This window comes from Aethalodelphis obliquidens, unplaced genomic scaffold, assembly GCF_003676395.1.
Source record: "Aethalodelphis obliquidens isolate GAN/ISIS:26980383/991018 unplaced genomic scaffold, ASM367639v1 scaffold66, whole genome shotgun sequence".
Classification (NCBI taxonomy): Eukaryota; Metazoa; Chordata; class Mammalia; order Artiodactyla; family Delphinidae; genus Aethalodelphis; species Aethalodelphis obliquidens.
In genome coordinates this window covers 2,619,045-2,638,978 of record NW_020838010.1, presented here as the reverse complement: position 1 = coordinate 2,638,978, position 19,934 = coordinate 2,619,045, and positions in this window count along the sequence as shown.

Sequence of the window (19,934 nt, the reverse complement as noted above, 5' to 3'; positions counted from 1 at the left end):
TGTCAAGCCTCTTGTAAGTGTTCAATAAATGTTATTTGTATTCTGGGTGGTAGGTTTCTGCTTAATGTTTTGGAAGAGGCCTAAATGGGTGTAAATAAATATCTCCACAATTTGTTCTTTGAATGAGTCAGATTGCATTATCAATTATTATCTTCTAATAATTGGGGTAATTGGGTCTTTTTTTTTTTTTTTTTTTTTTTTTTTTTGCCCAGAGGATGACAGAATCTGTGCATGTGAATCAAGGGACTTGAAGACTAGGTCTCAAATCTGCATTGGTTCATCCTCGAGATGCAAACGTGACTCTCTTGGGTAAGCTCTAGAGAAGTAGTCTAGTCAAAATCATAGTCATCAATAGCTGTAAACAGTCATAGTCAGAGGTCTACCCTGGCCTCAGAAGATCACTGTGTCTGTTTCTAGCAATATTTGCAATGTTTGTTAGTGCTGCCTAATATTTTCTCCTAAAATATTGGTTCTACTTCCCATGAGACAAGCAGACCTGGAAGGCATGCATGGAACTAGAACAACTCGGGAGTCGGGGAGGGGTGCATTGAGGGTGCCCTGGAGCTTATAATGTACCTGACTGACTTGGGTCAGGAAGCAAAGTGTGCCAAATGGCCTTGTAACAGTGTCACACAGAGATTTCTACTTGTCAGAGAAGCGGCTAACTCTTCCAAGCCCCGCCCCTTCCTTGGAACTTCCTATTCTGCAATTTTCCGCTGCCAGCTAAATCTACCTCATTATAAAAAAATAATAAAGTATAAAAAAAGTAATAAAGCTACACCTGAGTGGCATAGAACATTAACTGGTTGTTTCCCCATATCAAACAAACATGCTTTTCAGAAAGGCAGAGCTAATGAAAGTCTGATTTGCTTTCACTGTTCCGGTCTGTTCAGTCTGTAGGGCCAAAGCTGAGGTGATCTGGGTCATGGGGACTCACCCGGCCGCCGAGGATCCTGCTCTGTGGAGAACCGAACCGACTTTTTTTTCCAGTTTGGTCTGGTAAAGTTACAAGTTTCACGTTCCAAATTTACTTCAAGGCACTGCAGAGTTGAGTCCTGTGTGGTTATAAAGGGAATACTACCTACTAAGACAGGTGAACCAAAATTCTCAGAGATTAAATTTGCTTTTTAACAGAGGGAATAAGCTCAATGATATTTGAGGGCCGGTGTGCGCGTGGTGTGATGATATTGTAAAGTCAGGCCTTCAACAGGCATGTTATGTTCATCTCTGAATTTAACGCTTCTGAAACCCCATGCATTCTCACCAATGGCAGGAAAGAGGGCCTAAGGACTACCAGAAGAGAAGGAGATTTATTACCTTGTTATATTATTGATAAAAAGAAAGCTGAGTGATGAGTAAGACATTTCCCCCTAGAAACAAGGCCATCTGGCAGGACCTTGGCAGAATCGAAAACAATACAAAGAATATTAATGCTCAAATCCTCCTTCAAAATTAAAAGCCATTCTTGTTTCTCAGCTAATGAGTAAAAATGCTACATATTTACCTGGAATATAAACTGCAAATGCCTGTCTCACTGTCCTTGAATTTTTCGAGAGATGAGTGGGGAGGATTGCTATTTTAACAATTGAAATAAAATTACTCTCCCATTGAAATGATCCACTTCCTGGTGGGAAGCCTCACCTGGGGAATCGAGCTCTCTGTAGCCACCTACTCAAATTCAGTTAAGGAGACAATGAGAAATAATAGAAGAGTCATTTAAGAGGAAGTCAATCTTTTGACGAAACAGAACAAAAGACTGACCCCCAGGAGGCTTCATGTTTCCTTCTGCCATTTTCTGAAAAGGCATAGTATAAAGTAGTCACTAGTGAATGAGAACACCTTGGTTCTGATCCAATGGAGTCCTTGGATAGCCCAGGCCACAGTGAGAAAACACTGGGCTAAAATATCCTGGTAACCTAGAGCTAATAAGCACACTGTAGAAGCCACTAATGTTCCCATGGCAGTAGCCCCCACCTACACCCCAAATTCCATCTGCCATAGATGATTCACCTGACTGTGTTCCTCCCACCATTTGAGCTTTTTTTTGGTTCATTCATTTATGCTTCAGATTAAGTGGCATTTAGTTGTGTGGGAGTCCTCTTTGGTTAATATGTGGCAATCTTCTGAAGACTTTCTAGCCTGTCTTCACTCAGGGCTGACTGAACCTTCTCAGGAAGGAAGACTCAGTGGTTTTTTGTTCTGGACTTACTGAAGTCCCCTGAGATCCAATCCAGACCTCCAATCAGATTCTTGAATAGTCACTGCTCTCCTGGTGTCCTCATAATTCTTGAGCTGCCCTAAGTGCAGGATGAACCTTCTAGATACAATAACTGTCTTATAAAGGGTTTCTAAACCTTACTTGACTTCCAGAAGAAATTTAAGGACCTCTTAAGCCATTCTTGGACCCAAAGATTTGGGATGAGTATACTTAGTGGTCTAAATATAGTTTTGGGGCAGGAAGGCTAGCCACCTTGCTTCTGGGGTAGAGAGAGAGAATACTTGTTACACTTAACACTTGATTAATGCTTTAGCATTTTCAATGTGTTTAATATTGTCTTATTAAATCCTCCCAAGCTGTGAGGTGAGAGTGTGGGTATTTCCATAAAGAAACTGAAGTCAGAAGGTTAAGTAACTTCCTCAAATGTACTATTCCAAACTCTTTCAACTGGAAAGGTAACTTGAGCACAAAAGTGGATTTATTTGTTCTCATAACTCTGTGATACCTGGCAGAATTGAAGGGAGAAAATGTTGCCAGGAACCAGGGCCTCAGAGATTGAAATAAGGAATCAAAATTACCAGAAATGTCTCTCTAATCATCTTTATTTCTTCTTGTCTCTGCTTGGATTCCTTCTATATGCAGGTTCTCTTTATATGGTGGGAAAGATTGTGGGTAGTAGCCCCAATCATATGCCCTTAAAAAGTCATGATCAAAGTGAGGACTACCTTTACTTCAGACAATTTTGGGTAAGGATTCCAATTTGCTTAGCCTAGGTCACGTGCCCTATCCCTTTGGCCAATCACCGTTTCCCAGGAGATGCTGTGCTATGGTTGGTCCAGGCCTGGACCATGTGCCCATTCTTGTAGTGCAGAGTTGAGGGTGAAGGGGGAGCACTTGATTGACAGCTTCACCAGGAAGACAAGGAATGGGGAGAGGGTTCACTAAAGGGAAGATAATGTTACTAGGCAAAGAACAATGGGCAAGTGTGTGGGGTAGACAAGTACCACAACTACCACTGCCCACTACACCAATATTCTGGAAAATGCAGGTCACTCTTTCCAAATCACCATGCTAGGAGAGAGTGAAGAAAAACAAATTGGGTGAACACACAGGAGAATGTTTAAGGAATTTTAGAAGGCTAATTTAGAGCCCTTAGTCATTATTTTTGAGAAGTCATGAAGAAGAGGTAGACCTGGAGATATGAAAAGTCTGCGTACAACCCATAATTGAATATTTGTCTAGTTAAGAGTCATGCTTGGTAAGTTAAGAGAGCAGCAGTTTTCAAATATTTTGTTTTGAAGAACCTCTTACACTCTTAGAAATTATTGAGGACCCTAAAGATCTTTTGTTTATGTGAGCTATAGCTATCCATGTTGATCAAATTAGAAATTAAAACTAAGACAATTAAAAATATTTATTAGCTTAAAAATAAAAATGAATCACATGTTAACAAAAATAACATTTTAATGAAAAATAATTTTAATTTCTACTGCTTCATCAAGGGTATTCCTAAGCAAACTGGCATTTCTTTTTCAGTAAGTGGATGGTGGTAAAGAATACAACGACTAGTAGTATAGCTTCATGCCTCTGTCTTGATTCACACTAAGGCACAAGCAGTTTTACCCACCACTGCTTTTTCACCATCAGCACAAATGCCAACACTCCAGAAAAAAGGAAATCCTATTTTGACCTCTCCAGTGCCCCCAAAGGGCCATGGGAACCCCCAAGCATCTGTGAACGATACTTTGAGAATCACAACTGTTCCAGGGTCAAGTACTAAATAGCAATCAGCCCAGCTTTATATAAAGGGAGTCATTCCATGACATTTTAATTTCTTTCTTTGATAGAAAAATAGGCCAAGGAGTTGAGTGAAACAGTATCATTGTAATGAAGTCACTTTGAAACTGTTTAAAAGTCTTGTTAGGTTTTACGGTCATCAACAACAGAAAGCATTTGTTAAGCTTGCAGTTCCCAAGGATAGATCCCTGTTTCTTCTAAGCATTTAAAAGTGTAAGCTAGAATATATTGACAGAGTTTGCCACAGGAATAAATATGTAAGAGAGGCAGGTGGCAAATTTAAAAAAAAAAAAGAGCTCAGATTTAAACAATTGAATTTATATGTCAAATACTCAGATTAATTGATTGTCAGTCTTGCCCATGATAGCATCGTCAATGGCAAGTTGCGTAGACTTGTCAATCTGGACAGCACAAGGGAGCCACATCTGTCTGGAAGCTCACACCCAGAAAAGAGATACACGGTGTTTCACAGGCTGAGCCCTGGGGATGATATATCAAATCCATTCATGATTCCAAAAAGAAATGGATAGAGTGAGTCATATATCAATGTATAGCTCTAACCAGGGCACTTGGTTAAATTGGGACTGCATCTTGGGAACAGGCCAGGTAATTAAAAAACAAATATATCAGGCCACTGGACAGAGTTTTGGGGCATTGAAATTCTAGAGGTGGAACTTTGTTATTATAGATTTATTTGTGTGCTTGTTTAATTGTCTGCCTTTTTTCACCACAGTATCCAGAGCCTAACATATTGTTCAGTAAATATTTACTGAATAAATAAATAAATGATTGCTTCTAGGTGTTCCTGCATGGTCTGACCTCTACCTCCCTTCCCAACCCCTTCTCCCACCACGTTCCACCTGGCTTTCTGGACTCAAGTCACAGTGACCTTATTTTCATCCCTTGACCACACCATACTGTCTACCATCAAAGAGCCCACGCTGTTCCCTTTGCTTGGAATGATCTTCCACTCTATTCCCTAATTACTACTCATTTGTCAGGTACCAGCTCCAGTTTTAGATTTATGTTCCTCGGGAAAGCCCACCTTGAGCTGCATGACTACAGCAAACCTCCTCTTATAAGCTTGGGCAGGACCCAGCACAGTTGTGGGGTTCCATTTATTTGTGTGGTTATTTGACTGATGTTGGTCCCTATTCCTACCTGATGAGATTATAAGTCACATGAAGGCTGGGACTTGGTCTGTTTTCACTCAGCATTAGAGGTCACAGCACAGTGCCTGGGGCCTGGTGAGTGTTTCACCATTACTTGTGAAATGAAGGAGAGAATGAATGGAATATGCTGTTCCCTTGTCATGGAAGACATCTAATACCATTTAGGATGGGGGAGGGACATTGGAGGAGCCACTGCTTATCCTCTGGTTTCTTCAATTCTTTTCACTCTCTTTATTCCCCTCTGCAATTTATTTGCTTTCTGTGGTTACTCAGCTGAAATGACCATTAGAATCCTGATAGGCTAGGATAATTATTTAGAGCAGGAGTGGGCCAACTATGACCCATGGGCCAAATCTGGCCCATGGCCTGTTTTTGTAAATAAAGTTTTATTGGAACACAGCTATGCTCATTCATTTACATATTGCCTATGACTGTTTCTGCCCCACAGCAGCAGAGTCAAGTATTTGCAATAGAAACTGTCTTGTGAAGCCTAAAATAACTCCCATCTGGCCCTTTACAGAGAAAGTTTGCTAACTCCTTTTTACAGAAATGTACGGGCTTTTTGAAAACCAAGTATCTGTGTTTAACTTCCCATGTGTTGCTGGACTTCCTAGTTACACACTTACAATGACCACTGTGTGTGAGGGCTTAACACAAAAGGATATTAGGCAACTAGTAGTCTTTCCACACAATCTTCACAAAAGAAGGTGTTCTTTGATTTGTAGCCAAAGTCGGCCCTACTGAGCCCGCAAATTCTGAGTATCTTGCATGATGATAGTTAATATTTATTGAGCACTTTCAGTGAACCAGGCTCTTAACACCTTACATGGAATTTTCTCATATATTCCTCACAACAACTCTTTGGTGCATAGATTATTATTATTATTCCTGTCTTATAGATGAGGCAAGTAAGGCCCAGAGAGGTTACACTGCATGTCAATATCACACAGCTTGTGGAAGTACCTGAGCAAGAATTTGATTTGGAAGATTCTGACTCCACACAGGATCTGTGCTTTTAACCACTCTACCATCCTTCCCATTTGATTCCTTCACTCCAAAAAAGCCACCCCGTTTTTGATTTCTAAATATGAAGACAGTTCATGTGCTGTTGTTTCCAAGTGGGACCACTCAGAGTTTTGAGGTTTGAAGGTAAGATGTGGAAAGGTTTTTAAAAAAAAAAAAAAAAAAAAAATCCCAGTACTTGGCAGACTGCCAGACACATTAAAGTCAATCAATAAATGTCTTTATTGTAGTTGGAAGTGAGATGGCATTGAAGAGGAAGAGGATGAAAACAAAGAATTCTCCACTAGGAGATTCACCTCATCCTAGGTCATTGCCAGTGGATGAGGATATAGTTCCAAGTATTGGATTCACTGCTTAGAGATCTGGCTACCTCTGAGCATGTGAGTGGAAGTAGAAATATCTCAATACTTTGATTAGTTCTTCCTTGTAAACAAAATGGAAGATGGAAGCAAACTGTAATTAATTAACTATAGTACAGAATCAATAAGCCATACTCTATAAATATTAAAAATAATGAGAACACATTTCACTAAATGAATTATGAGTACAAAATCTAACTCGTTCAAATTTTCTGATATGATTAAATGGACTTCATCAAAACAGTTTTGTCTCCACAGTCAATGCTTAGCTCTTTTTTTTCTTTCTTTTTTTCCTTTTCTTTCTTTTCTTGTTCATTGTTCTTATGGGCTCTGGTTAGTTCAGTGATGTACTCTGACTATCCCCTCCTCTCATAAAATGGTCATAAGATCTCAGACACAAGATCATTTAAAGAGCAGATGCCCAAATTGCAACAAAATTAAGATTCCCACCCCACCCCGCAACAGATAGGACATATTGTGCCTCAGTTTGTGCACAAAGTTTTGCCTTGACCTTCTGTGTTGATAACTGCACCATTTGGAGTCAGCATTGGCAGCAGTAAGTTTTGGTCCTCTATTCTCTGGTTTGTGTTGCAATGAATTCAAATTGTTTCAATGCCATTAGCCTAGTTGTATTCCAGGACTTGGTTATTGGTGAATCTATCCTGACAATTAATGCTAAGTATAGCTTGTAGCTGACCCCAACCCACTTAATTTGCTAAGATAACAAGCTTAAAGGACACCTGGATGAAATGTCCAATTCCCACTAACAGGCCCATATTGTTTTAGTGAGAGGGAACTTGTGAACCTGCTAGACTTCTCGAGGCAGCCAGATTTATTCAAAAGTTGCCAAAGCCCAGTTCTGTCGATGGCATTAAGGGCTTCGGTTAGGTCAAAATACCATGTGTAATCTTGACGCTCCTCCCCGCATTTTTGCAAAACCAACCACATGATCGTGCCCAGCAGAAGCATCCTGCTACTTTGCATCCCATTCTGATTTCTTAAGTTCATGGTTTTGAGGTGCTGTGTTAGGAAGGACTTTGCCAGCCAGAGGAGTGGTAGGAATATGTTCTTTCATTCTTCCATTCAACAGCTCTTTATTGTGTACCCATATGCTCTAAGTACTAAGGATACAACCGTGGAACAAACCAGACAAGAATCCCTTGCTCTCATGGAACTTACATATTTGTTGGGAGGAAAACAGAAGAACAAATACAAGATGTCAGGTGGTTATAAGTCCTACGAAGAATAATAAAGCAAGTTAAGAGGAGGGAGTGAGAGAGAGAGACACGGATGATCAGTGTTAGGGATATGTACTACTTTAGGGAGGGCAGTTAGGGTAGTTAGGGATCCACTGAGACCTGAATGAAATGAGGGATGTCAGAGGGAATTGCATGACTAGCAGCAAAGCAAAGTCCGTGGGGAAAGACAGTGCTTGGGTTGTTCAAGGAAAAGCAAGGAGGTCTTTGCTAAAGGGCAAAAGCAGAGTGAGGGAAGAGGGGGGCAGTACATGGGGAGGTCAAGGAGATAGTTGGGAACTAGATAGTGTAAGGTCTAGTGGGCTCAGATCATGTTATGATAAAAACTAATCTTGGTTTTACATTTTTTCTTTTAGAGTTTCCATTTGTAAACTGGACCATTGATTAATATAATAATGTTTCATTTAGATATTTTTATATTTAGTTGCAGAGGTAAAAGCAGCCAGCTTATATCTCAATAGCTCAGAAAACTTTAGTTTCAAAGGAAACATGGTTTGGAAATAAAACATTTAGAACAGGAATTGATACTTGTATGGTGTAACAAAGTTGTGTCTTATTCAAAACAGATTAGTTCCCAGTGGATGGCTTAATTTTTGGCATGATAATGCCTGACATTTTCAAAATGCTCTCAAATCTGTGATCTCATCAGACTCTCATAACAACTCCAAGAGATGGGGGGACAGGTGGTATTGCTGATATGGAAACGGAGGGAGTTGATATGGTTTACCCCAAGATAACCCAGTGTATGAGTCAGTATTAGAGCAAGAGACTCCTGACTCGGAATACCGCTCCCCCCAGTAATCCTTTTAGCATCGCCTGCTAAAAGGATTATTGAGTAACTTTTTGACTCAGAGGTCAGCATGTTGAATCAACCAAATTATTAGTTTGTTCCTCCCTTCTACCTCCCAAGGGCAGAAAAAAATGCACTATAGACTTGAGTAAGAAGGCAAGGGATTTCTCTCTGCCTCTCTGTCTCTCTGTCTCTGTCTCTGTCTCTCTTTCTCCCAGAGCAATCTTTGACCAGAAGCCTATAGACTTTGAAAGCATAGCTCTACACTCAGAGAAAGGTTGGGTACATAGGACCCAACCATATTGAAGATCACAATAGTACAGGGGCTACCCTTTTCCCACTCTTCCAGAAACCACTCTGGAAGAGTACAGCAGCTCTCTCTGAGTCCCACACATCTATGAATAAGGCTCATTACTTTAACAAGTTAAACTTCTGCCATCATATTCTCAACTTAACAGTATTTACAGTATATATATATATATTTTTTCTAGTTTTACTGAGAAGTATTAACAGTATATCTACTAACATCTTCCTAATGGTATATGGTAAAAAGTAAAAGTACCCCCTCATAAAAACAGCACAATCCCCTTCAAGAAATGGAATGTTGATTTAAAGAGGGGAGAGTTATTTTTTGGACGTTGTCAAGTGATTGAGTGACAAAGCGAAAGAAAGAATTCAGGATTTTTGAATTCCGGAAGTGGAGAGAGAATCCACATATTGTCACAGCTACTTTTTCATTACAGATGTTGACTTTTCCTGAGGCCCAGTCCTCAGTCGTCTCCCATCTCTACGCTCTCACCCTGGGCAAACTCACCCACATCCACAGCTTAATTGCTACATGCACACCCATGAGTTCCCCAGTTTATATTTCCAGCTCAGACCTCTCATCTGACCTCAGACTGGTATATCCAAATGCCTAACTGGACCGGTCCTCTAGGATGTCCCAACGCCCCCTCAAACTCAACTTGCTCCCCAACCTGGTCCTCTTCTAGCCTTCCCTCTCTCAGTGGGTTGCCCTATCATTCTATCCAGTGGTACTTGGGGATATTTTGATACCTCTTTGTTCCTCCCTCACTTTGAAACCTGCTTTTCTGGCGTCAAATTTTGCTTATTTTACTTCCTAAAATCTCCAGAATCCATCCACTTCTTTAGATCTCCATTACCACCATCCTACCACCTCTTTCCTAGACTACTGCAATAGCTCTTCATCTACCCACATTCACTCTGGCTCCCTCTAATCTGTTCTCCTGATTGCAGCCAGAATGGTCTTAGCATAAGGGATGCCATATTGTCTTCATGCTTAAAAGCTTTATGGCTTCCCATCACTCTTAAAATAAACACAAAGAAAACCCCTTAATGTAGCCTACAAGGCCCTGCGTGACCTGGCACGTACTTATTTCTCCAGCCTTATCACAGACCCCTACACTTTCCTCACCTACTGCCACATTTGTCTTTAAGTTCTTCACGCCACCATGCTCCCTCCTGCTATGTGGCCTTTGCATATCCGGATTTCTTTGTTTGATTTCTTTGTTGTTCCTTCCTTTCTCACCTCTTATTCATCCTTTAGATCTCATTTTGAGTCCCCAAGCAGGTCAACTCCAGCTGTTATCAAGTGTCTGGGCACTGTGTACTAGCCTTTGTAGCACTTATTATAGTTCCCTTTTGACATCTGTTAGTGTGATTATTGTCTGTCTCCCCACTAGAGTGTTAGCTCTTTGAGAGCAAGAACTTAGCACAGTATTCCTAGCGCCTAGCACACACTATACGCCTGGCACATGGTAGGCACTTAATAATTATTTGTTGAATGAATGACTAAGTATGTTTAAGTACATTGGGTCAGTACTTTTTCCCCTGGAGAACAAACACTGGGCCTTTTCAGTTTTTTACATTCCTTAAAGCTACTGACTGGATTCCATGGCCATGCCCAAGTTTAAATAGTTACCCATGTTTTGTAACAGTAGATTCAAGGATGGCAAAAAATAGGCCTAGTTAGGGCTCCCATAAATTTAAATACCAGTGAAATAAAAGGCATAGAGTTTTGCAACTGGAATTTCTGATGTAAACCATTGAAAAGAATGCCACCTTATTAGTGCCATTAGAATAATTTAATTTTTAACATTTTGTCCATTGTGTTTTTTCCCCTTTTAAATAGACTTTATTTTTTAGAGCAATTTTAGGTTCATAGCAACAGTGAGCTGAAAGTACAGAGAGTTCCTTTATTTTTTAGAGCAACTTTAGGTTCATAGCAACAGTGAGCTGAAAGTACAGAGAGTTCCTATATATTCTCTGTGCCCAGGCACGCACGGCCTCCCCCGAACCAGAGTGGTACATTTGTTACAATCGATGAACCTACACGGACACGTTATAATCACCCAAAGTCCAGAGATTACCTTAGGGTTCACTCTTGGTGTTGTATGTTCTATGGGTTTTGACAAACATATAATGACATGTATCCACCATTACAGTATCACACAGAATATTTTCACGGCCCTAAAATTCCTGTGTTCTGCCTATTCATCCCTCTCTCCCCCCTTATTCCCACATTCACTCTGGCTCCCCTCTTTTTATAGTGACCTTTTTATGGCAACCATAGTTTCACCTTTTCCAGAGTGTCATATAGTTAGAATCACAGAGGATGTAGCATTTTCAGATTAGCTTCTTTCACTTAGTAATATGCATTTAAAGTTCTTCCATATCTTTTCATGCCTGGATTGCTTTCTAGCGCTGAGTAATATTCGATTGTCTGGATGTACCACGGTTTATGCATCCATTCACCTACTGAAGGACATCTTGGTTGCTTCCAGGTTTGGGGAATTATGAATAAAGCTGCTATAAACATTCATGTTTAATTTTGTAAGAACCTGCCGAACTAGCTTCCAAAATGGCTGTATCATTTTGCATTCCCACCAGAATCTACATCCTCACCAGCATTTGTTGTCGTCAGTGTTCTGAATTTCGGCTATTCTAATAGGTGTGTGGTGGTATCTTATTGTTGTTTAATTTGCATTTCCTTAATGATATATGATGTGGAGAATCTTTTCTTATGCTTATTTGCCATCTGTATATCTTCTTTAGTGAGGTATCTGTTCAGGTCTTTTGTCCATTTTTAAAATTGAGTTGTTCATTTTCATATTGTTGAATTGTAGGACTTCTTTGTATATTTTGAGCAACAGTTCTTTATCAGATATGTTTCTTGCAAATACTTTTTTCCCAATCTGTGGTTTGTCTTCACATTCTCTTGGTGTTGTGTTTCACAGAACTGAAGCTTTTAATTTTAATGGAGTCTAGCTTATTAATTATTTCTTTCCTGATTCTGGCTTTGGTGTTGTACCTAAGAAAATCCTTGCCATACCCAAGGTCATCTAGGTGTTTTCTCCTACGTTATCTTCTAGGAGTTTTATAGTTTTGCATTTTACATTTAGGTCTATGATCATTTTCAGTTAATTTTCGTGGAAAGTGTAACTAGATTTTTTATTTTGCATATGGATGTCCAATTGTTCAAGCACCCGTTGTTGACAGGATTATCTTTGCTCCATTGTATTGCCTTTGCTCCTTTGTCAAAGATCAGTCGACTATATGTATTTTTGTGGGTCTATTTCCAGGCTCTCTACTCTGTTCCTTTGATTTATTTGTCTGTTCTTTCACCAATCCCACTTGGTCATGGTATAGAATTCCTTTTATACATTGTTGGATTTGATTTGCTAATATTTTGTGGATGATTTTTGCTTATATATTCCTGAGAGATATTGATCTGTAGTTTCCTTTTCTTGTCATGTCTTTGTCTGGTTTTGGTATTAGGGTAATGCTGGCTTCATAGAATGTGTTAGGAAATATTCCCTCTCTTTCTATCTTCTGAAAGAGATTGCAGAGAATTGGCATAATTTCTTCCTTAAATGTTAGATATAACCCACCAGTGAACCTATCTGGCCTTAGTGCTTTCTGTTTTAGAAGGTTATTAATTATTGGTTCAATTTCTTTAATAGATATGGGCCTATTCAGATTGTCTATTTCTTTTTGTGTGAGTTTTGGCAGATTGTGTCTTTTGAGGAATTGGTCCATTTCATCCAGGTTAAGAAATATGTGGGCGTGGCATTGTTCATAGTATTCCTTTATTATCCTTTTAATGTCTATAGGATCTTTAATGATGTTACCTATTTCATTTCTAATATTAGCAATTTGTGTCATCTCTCTTTTTTCTTAATTAGCCTAGCAAGAGGCTTATTGATTTTATTGATCTTTTCAAAGAACCAAATTTTGGTTTTGTTGATTTTCTCCATTGATTTCCTGTTTTCAATTTCATTGATTTCCTCTCTAATTTTTATTGTTTTCTTCCCTGTGCTTGCTTTGGGTTTATTTTGCTTTTTAGCTTTGGAGGTTTCTACTGATATATCCTCAAGCTCAGAGATTCTTTCCTCACCTGTGTCCAGTCTACTAATGAGGCCATCAAAGGCATTCTTCATTTCTTTAACAGTATGTTTGATGTCTAGTGTTTCTTTTGTATTCTTTTTTTTAGAATTTCCGTCTCTCTGCTTATATTGCATATTTTTACTTTTTCTTTAGAGCCCTTAGCATATTAATCATAGTTGTTTTAAATTCATGGTCATAATTCCAATATTCTTGCCGTACTGAGTCTGGTTCTGATGCTTGCTTTGTCTCTTCAAGCTGTATTTTTTTTTTTTTGTCATTTAGTATACCTTATAATTTTTGGTTGAAAGCAAGACATGTTGTACTGAAAGTAAAGATCTTCCATATACAGGCCTTTAGTGATACGCTGGTAATGTGTAGCCGGGAGAGAAAGTTTTCTATAGTCCTATGATTAGGTCTCAGTCTTTTAATGAGCCTGTACCCCTGGGCTATAAAAGTCATCAGTGTTTCTCAGTCCTCCCTTCTCACCTTAGGTAGGACAGGATGGCTGGAGGGAATTGGAGTGGGTATTTTTCTTTCCTCATGTGGAAGGCTAGAGTAAGCTAAAATTGAATATTTCATTCCCTCCAAGTAAGTCAGGCTCCACTACAACCCTAATAGGTTAGGCTCTGGTAAGATAGATTCTCTTGAGGGTTAAGTCTTGTGGAGAAAAACAGAATGCTCCGGCCTATTTGAAAATGGATACTTTTCCCTTCCTCCTGCCAGAAGCCTGAGGGAATTTCCCTTTTTTCCTCACTATAAGAACCTGGTAGACAAATGTAAAATAGATAGCTAGTGGGAAGCAGCGGCATAGCACAGGGAGATCAGCTCCGTGCTTTGTGACCACCTAGAGGGGTGGGTTAGCGAGGGTGGGAGGGAGATGCAAGACGGAGGATATATGGGGATATATGTATACATACAGCTGATTCACTTTGTTATACAGCAGAAACTAACACAACATTGTAAAGCAATTATACTCTAATAAAAACGTTAAAAAATAATTTAAAAATAGTAAAAAAAAAAAAAAAAAAAAAAAAGAACCTGGTAGAGCTCCAGGAGATAAAACTCACACAAGTGTGGGTTCTCCCCTTGAGTTTTTAACTCATAGACTTGTCCACACTAAGCCTCCAGTAATTCATCCATTGCAATTCAGGTTTTCCTACCCCAGACTGGTTCCTCTGGAGGTTTCTGCTTAGATAAGCTGTGATTCTCTGTCTCTGCCTGTCTGTCTCTCCAATTTTAAGGGACCATTTTACCCTGTGACCTCACTTCTTCTGTGGATCTAAGAAGAGCTGTTGATTTTTCAGTTTGTTCAGCTTTTTACTTTTTGTCAGGATGGAGTGCCGACTTCCAAGCTCATTACATGCTGGACAGGAAACCGGAAGTCCCTGTTATGTTTTTAATGCCACCTTTCAATGTAGATGTTATCTCTGCAATGCTTAGATACAAACGTTAGAAACAACAAGGTAATCTGATCTGTGTTAAAGAGTGAATTGCTTACTGAAATATTGGCAGCCTAGAATGACAGGCACTTCATTGTATATTAACTGTACAACTGATCAAATAGCTATTATTCTCCCCAGGCGAGGGTTAAGTTTTTTTTTGTAAGAAAAGGACTTCAACCTCAAAGGGTGGAGCAATAATGGTTAACTCTCAGAAGACAGGGACTACACCCTAAGCCATTCTTATTTACGATAACTTGCCTCCATCTCTGCATCATCATCACCACCTCTTGTACTATTAAAAGATGTCACTGTTGGTGGAGTCTTCCATGTGTGGAAGAGTGATTGAAGAGTCTCAAAAGTGAGGCAGTTTTCTCTACACTCATGTGTGTAAGGAGATCTAGGTGCCGTTTCTGTGGCCTTTCACAGTTCACAGCTCTAAAAGTCTATTCCCATTTGCAGTCTGTCTCTCCCAACATGAATCTTCTGCTCCAATCAGGCCAGTCTTCAGACTCTCCTCGACATGCCATGTTCATTCCCAGCTTCCGCCATCACTCATATTGTTTCTTCTTCTCTGTTATCCTCTCTTGCCCTCCTTCAGGATCCATCTGGCTCAAGTCCAGACTTCTCGGTAAAACTTTCCACTGCCTTGGCCTTTTTGCACTTGTTCTGACACTTCTAGTCAGTACCAGGGCATTTAGCCCATTTGTTTTGTTTTATAGCTTCCTCTGGTTTATGTATTCAAGTCTTGTCTCCACAATAAGAGATTATATCTTATGTCTCTTTCATATCTCCCATGGCACCTAGTACAGTGGAAGGCACGTTATCATAGTTTCTGCTTGTTGATGACTTGCTTGATTATTATCTGCTGAGGATGTCTGAAATTCTACAGTAATGGGAAAATCCTCAGAGTTCTGCTTTACTTCGACTTTATGGCATTTTCCTGGGCAGAGGGACTACCTGTCTATAGTTACCCAACTTGTACCTGCTATGTGGAAACTGTTAGAATGTGCAACAGACCTGGTATAATTCCACTTACCTTCATTCTAAGACCTCTTTTTGGGTGATCCTCGTTTTTCATTTGATTTTAAAGACAATGATGATATAGTTATTAAAGAAACCCTAGACCGAACTCTGAAGATCTTTGGACTGATCTAAAGATTGATATTGCTTTAACACTGTTCTTGCTTCCTTAATCACCTGAGACATCGATTTTATAATTTTGATTTTCTGCTTTGTCCAGATAGCAAGATTTGTCACTAATTTTTAGTTGTCTATCTCCATGATTATCTTAGGATGTTATGCAATGTTTCCATTGATATAGCCAGTAAATGACCTCAGTAGTATTTGCATTTATTTCCTTGATTATTTGCACGTCATCTTGTGAATATTTTCCACGGCACACACTCAGACTACAGGAGCACTTGGATCTTGTATGAATTACATGCTTATTGAGAAGATTGGAAGCTTACCCCAAAGACGAGTTTCTAAATTCCTTGCTGGGTAATTAGTCTTGGCTACCAAAGATAAAAATGGACCTACTACACAATCTTTTTTTACATCCTTAGTGACTGAGGGGAATGGTCAGGATACCAATACCTACAATATAACTGACCATATTATTATGGGATCTTATGGACATTATCTCATTCTTAGCAATAAGACAAGTGACTAGGGTTCAAGAAATCTGTGCTAAATCTTTTGTCAGTTGATAATATGTTCTTGAATTCTTAGTGTTGATTGAATTTTTTTTTGTATCTGTCACAATGCAAAGAGCATGAATGCCTGTTATTCCACATGAAGTAAACTGTTCAAAGAAAATGAGACAAGGAACAAAATAGTGTTATATTTATCCAAGAGTTGTAAAAGTCTGGATTTTCAGCCATGTAATGGTTTGAAGCTATCTACTTTCATAAAAAGAAACATTGGTCACTGAAAGAAGCAAGTGGATCCCTGTGTGAAGTGTTTATAAAAGGATATTTAGAGCTTACCACGGGGGCTAAAGCTAGATGATTCCTCTGAAGGAGAAGAAGGATCCTTGTTGACTTAAGAGACTATCTGAGGAAGACTAACTCTTGGGAATTTACAGAGGATGAGAACTGTAGCCAGTTAATGACATTAGATAAGATGGCTTGAAGGACTCTCAGTGGAAACTGCAGTAGAATTCCTTTAGCTCTGGGAGGGGAGTGATGGCTTAGGCCTGGAGGAGTAGCAGTCTTCTATGGTGGAGGTAGGCTTAATAAGCCCCAGTTTTTATTAGAGGTGTGGCCTTGAAGACAAGAATTATTTAACACAAATATGTCAGACTTTTCCAGAGGGTGAAATGAGATCACATGAACACTACTATCCAAATGTCATCAGCTGCAGGTAGAGTGTTGGTGCTCTTTCTTCTTTTGTGTGTCCCAGCAAAAAAAACCAAAAAAAAAAAAAACCCCAACAAACAAAAACCCAACTTATCACTCCTTCTTCAGGCCAAACCACAAAGTCTCCATGTATGCAAAATTAGGCTAATAGGTGAAGGAAGGAATAGGGGAAAGTGTCAGCTGATTTTTTTCAGACAAAGTTCTAGCACTAGCTTCAGCCTAGTCAAGATAGTCTCTTACACATATATTAAGAACATAGGCTATGTTTCTATTAGGGCCTGGGTGGAAATAGGAAGAGCATATCAGAGGAAGGAAACAGTGGTATAAAAGGAACCACCACTTCAGAAAGAGAATTCAATCTTGAAAGAGGTTTTGACTGTCTTTGTCATTCTTTCTTACTGCTCTCTTTCATTTTTTCAGGTTTAGTTTCAATATTGAGTCAAACTCTTTTGTTCATTCCTCTTTAGATCCAGAAGAGTACAGAGATTAAGTAGTATTCGTGGCTGAACAACCATGAGTTAAGATGGGTTTTCATCATGAAACGCTATGGAAAGTGATGGGTGATGTTGAGTTTGGTAGACCTCTTTGCCTTGAATTAATTCTACTTTATATCTAAAGCAGAAGGCTTCTGTTCCATAATTCAGTGGGATATCTTTTCAGGAAAACCAGCCTTATTATGAAGATAATATCACTCTTAAACTACGGTTACTGCAACAGTGAAAACATGCAAGTACTCCCCCCATCCTTTTTCTTGAGCAGAGAAAGGTTTATTGCAGGGCCAAGCAGGGAGAACCGGTGGCTCATGTTCAAAAGACCCAAACTCCACAAGTAGCCCTTTTAAATTAGTTATCTCACTATGAAGATTTTCAAACCATAAAAAAGAAATAGTTGAACAATTACCTCATGTCTTGAAATGGAAGAGTTTACAGATTGATTTGTTAGATATTGTTACCCATGAGGGAAATGACAGTAAACCCCACTTCAACAGGTACGTTGTGAATTTCCAGACAAAAGTGGAGAAGAGGAAAGTTCTGGAAGCTATGGGTGATGACTCAGGAGATTTTAAAGTTATAAGAAAAATTCTTGAACATCAAGAGTTGTTGACAACATAGAGAAGAATCTCGACTTGGTAAAATATTACAAGGGATGGGAAGTGCTATAACGAAAAAGCAAATGGTTAGATTGACCTAGAGCTCTGTTTCTCAATCAGGGGACGTTTTGCCCCCTAGGTGATGTTTGGCAATGTCTGTAGACATTTAAAACGAAACCTTTTAAACTTTAGTATAGCTTTAGCGTTACAAAAGAGTTGCTAACACAGTACAGAGACTTTCTGAATGCCTCTAGGTAGTTTCTCCTGTTGTTAACATCTCACACTAGTAGGATATATTGTTATGACCAAAGAAACAATATGGGCAACATTATTATTAACTAAATTTCATGACTTATTCAGATTTCCTTAGGTGTTACCTAGTATATTTTTTCTGTTTCAGGATCCTATCCAGAAAACTACATTGTATTAATTGTCATATCTCCTTAGCTTTCTCTAAGTGACAGTTTCTCAGATTTTCTTCGCTTTTGATGATCTTGACAGTTTTGAGGAGTACAGGTCAGGTATTTTGTAGAGTGTTCCTCAATTGCTATTTGTCTGATGTTATTCTCATGATTAGATTGGGGTTGTGGGCTTTTAAGGGGAAGGACAATAGAGGTGAAGTACCATTCTCATCACATCATATGCAAGGCTATCAACATGACATCACTAATGGTGTTAATCTTGACCACCTGTTGAAGATAGTATTTGTGAGGTTTCTCCACTGTTAAGTTATTCCCATCCACTTCCCACCCTGCCCATCCCATACTCTATTCTTTGGATGCAAGTCACATGCTTGTGTAGCCCTCCCTTGCAGGGTAAGGTATGCTCCATCTTGTCAAAGGGGGAGTATCTACGTAAATTATTTGGAATTCTGTACAGGAGATTTGTCTCTTCTCCCATATTTATTTATTCATTGTTCACTTACATTTGTATGGAATCCTGAATATTTATTACAGACATTTAGATTTTTATAACAGTCTGGGTAAGGTGCTTATGGCATCTAGTGGGCAGAGACAGTAGTTGCTGGTCCTATAATGCACAGGACAGATCTCCACAACAAAGAGTTGTTTCACCCCAAATGTCAATAACACCAAGGTTGAGAAACCCTGCTTTAGAGTCTTGGATGTTCTACTATGTTAGATATTGCATATGGAAATACAGGTCTAATTTCATAATTGAAGTCAGTGAATAAAAGTTGTGTTTTCAGAGAACTTTGCTGGAATACATAAAATGAATAATTCTTTTGGTGTTATATAGACATAAAGTAGGAGATATAGTCTCTCTAAGACTATGTACAAAATGAGCTGGAAAGTTGAGGCAGCTACCCAGACTCTTCAAATCCAGTGGTATCCTCCACTTATCACCCTGCTATTGAAAAATTTTGAATAGTACAGAGCGGTAGTGTGCACTGAGTGAATTTACTGAATATTTACTTAGCACCAGTGTATGAGTTCTGGGAATCAAGAGAGGCTTTGGAATGACCCTTGAGGTGGGAAGGTGAAATGAAAAAGAAAATGCCATTTCCTTCAAAGTCTACCTCTGTACAGGCTCCTTTCCACTTCCTTGCCTTGTACTAGAATGGTGGTACTCAACCAAGGTCAATTCTGCATCCCCAAAAACATTTGGAAACATCTGCAGATGTTTTGGGGGAAGTCACAACCTCAGAGGAGGGGTGGTGCTGGCATCTAGTGAGACCAGGGATGCTGTTAAACATGGTATAATGCACAGGACAGCTCCCCAGATAAAGAATTATCCAGCCCCAAATGCCAATAGTGCCAAGGTTGAGAAACCCTGGACTAGAGGGGAAGAAAACAATCTTTCAACTTGATCAAATTAATTTCTCACAACCAGAGAAAGGTGTAGTTATCTTGGTAGAGCCCTTTTAAAATTGTGTGTGTGTGTGTGTGTGTGAGCGTATGTGTGTGTTTCACCAAGCTCTTTTCACTACTTCTTTGTCCAGATGATTTCTGGTGCTGAAAGACATTTTCAGAGCATAGGTGCATCTGAGTAAAATCAAACT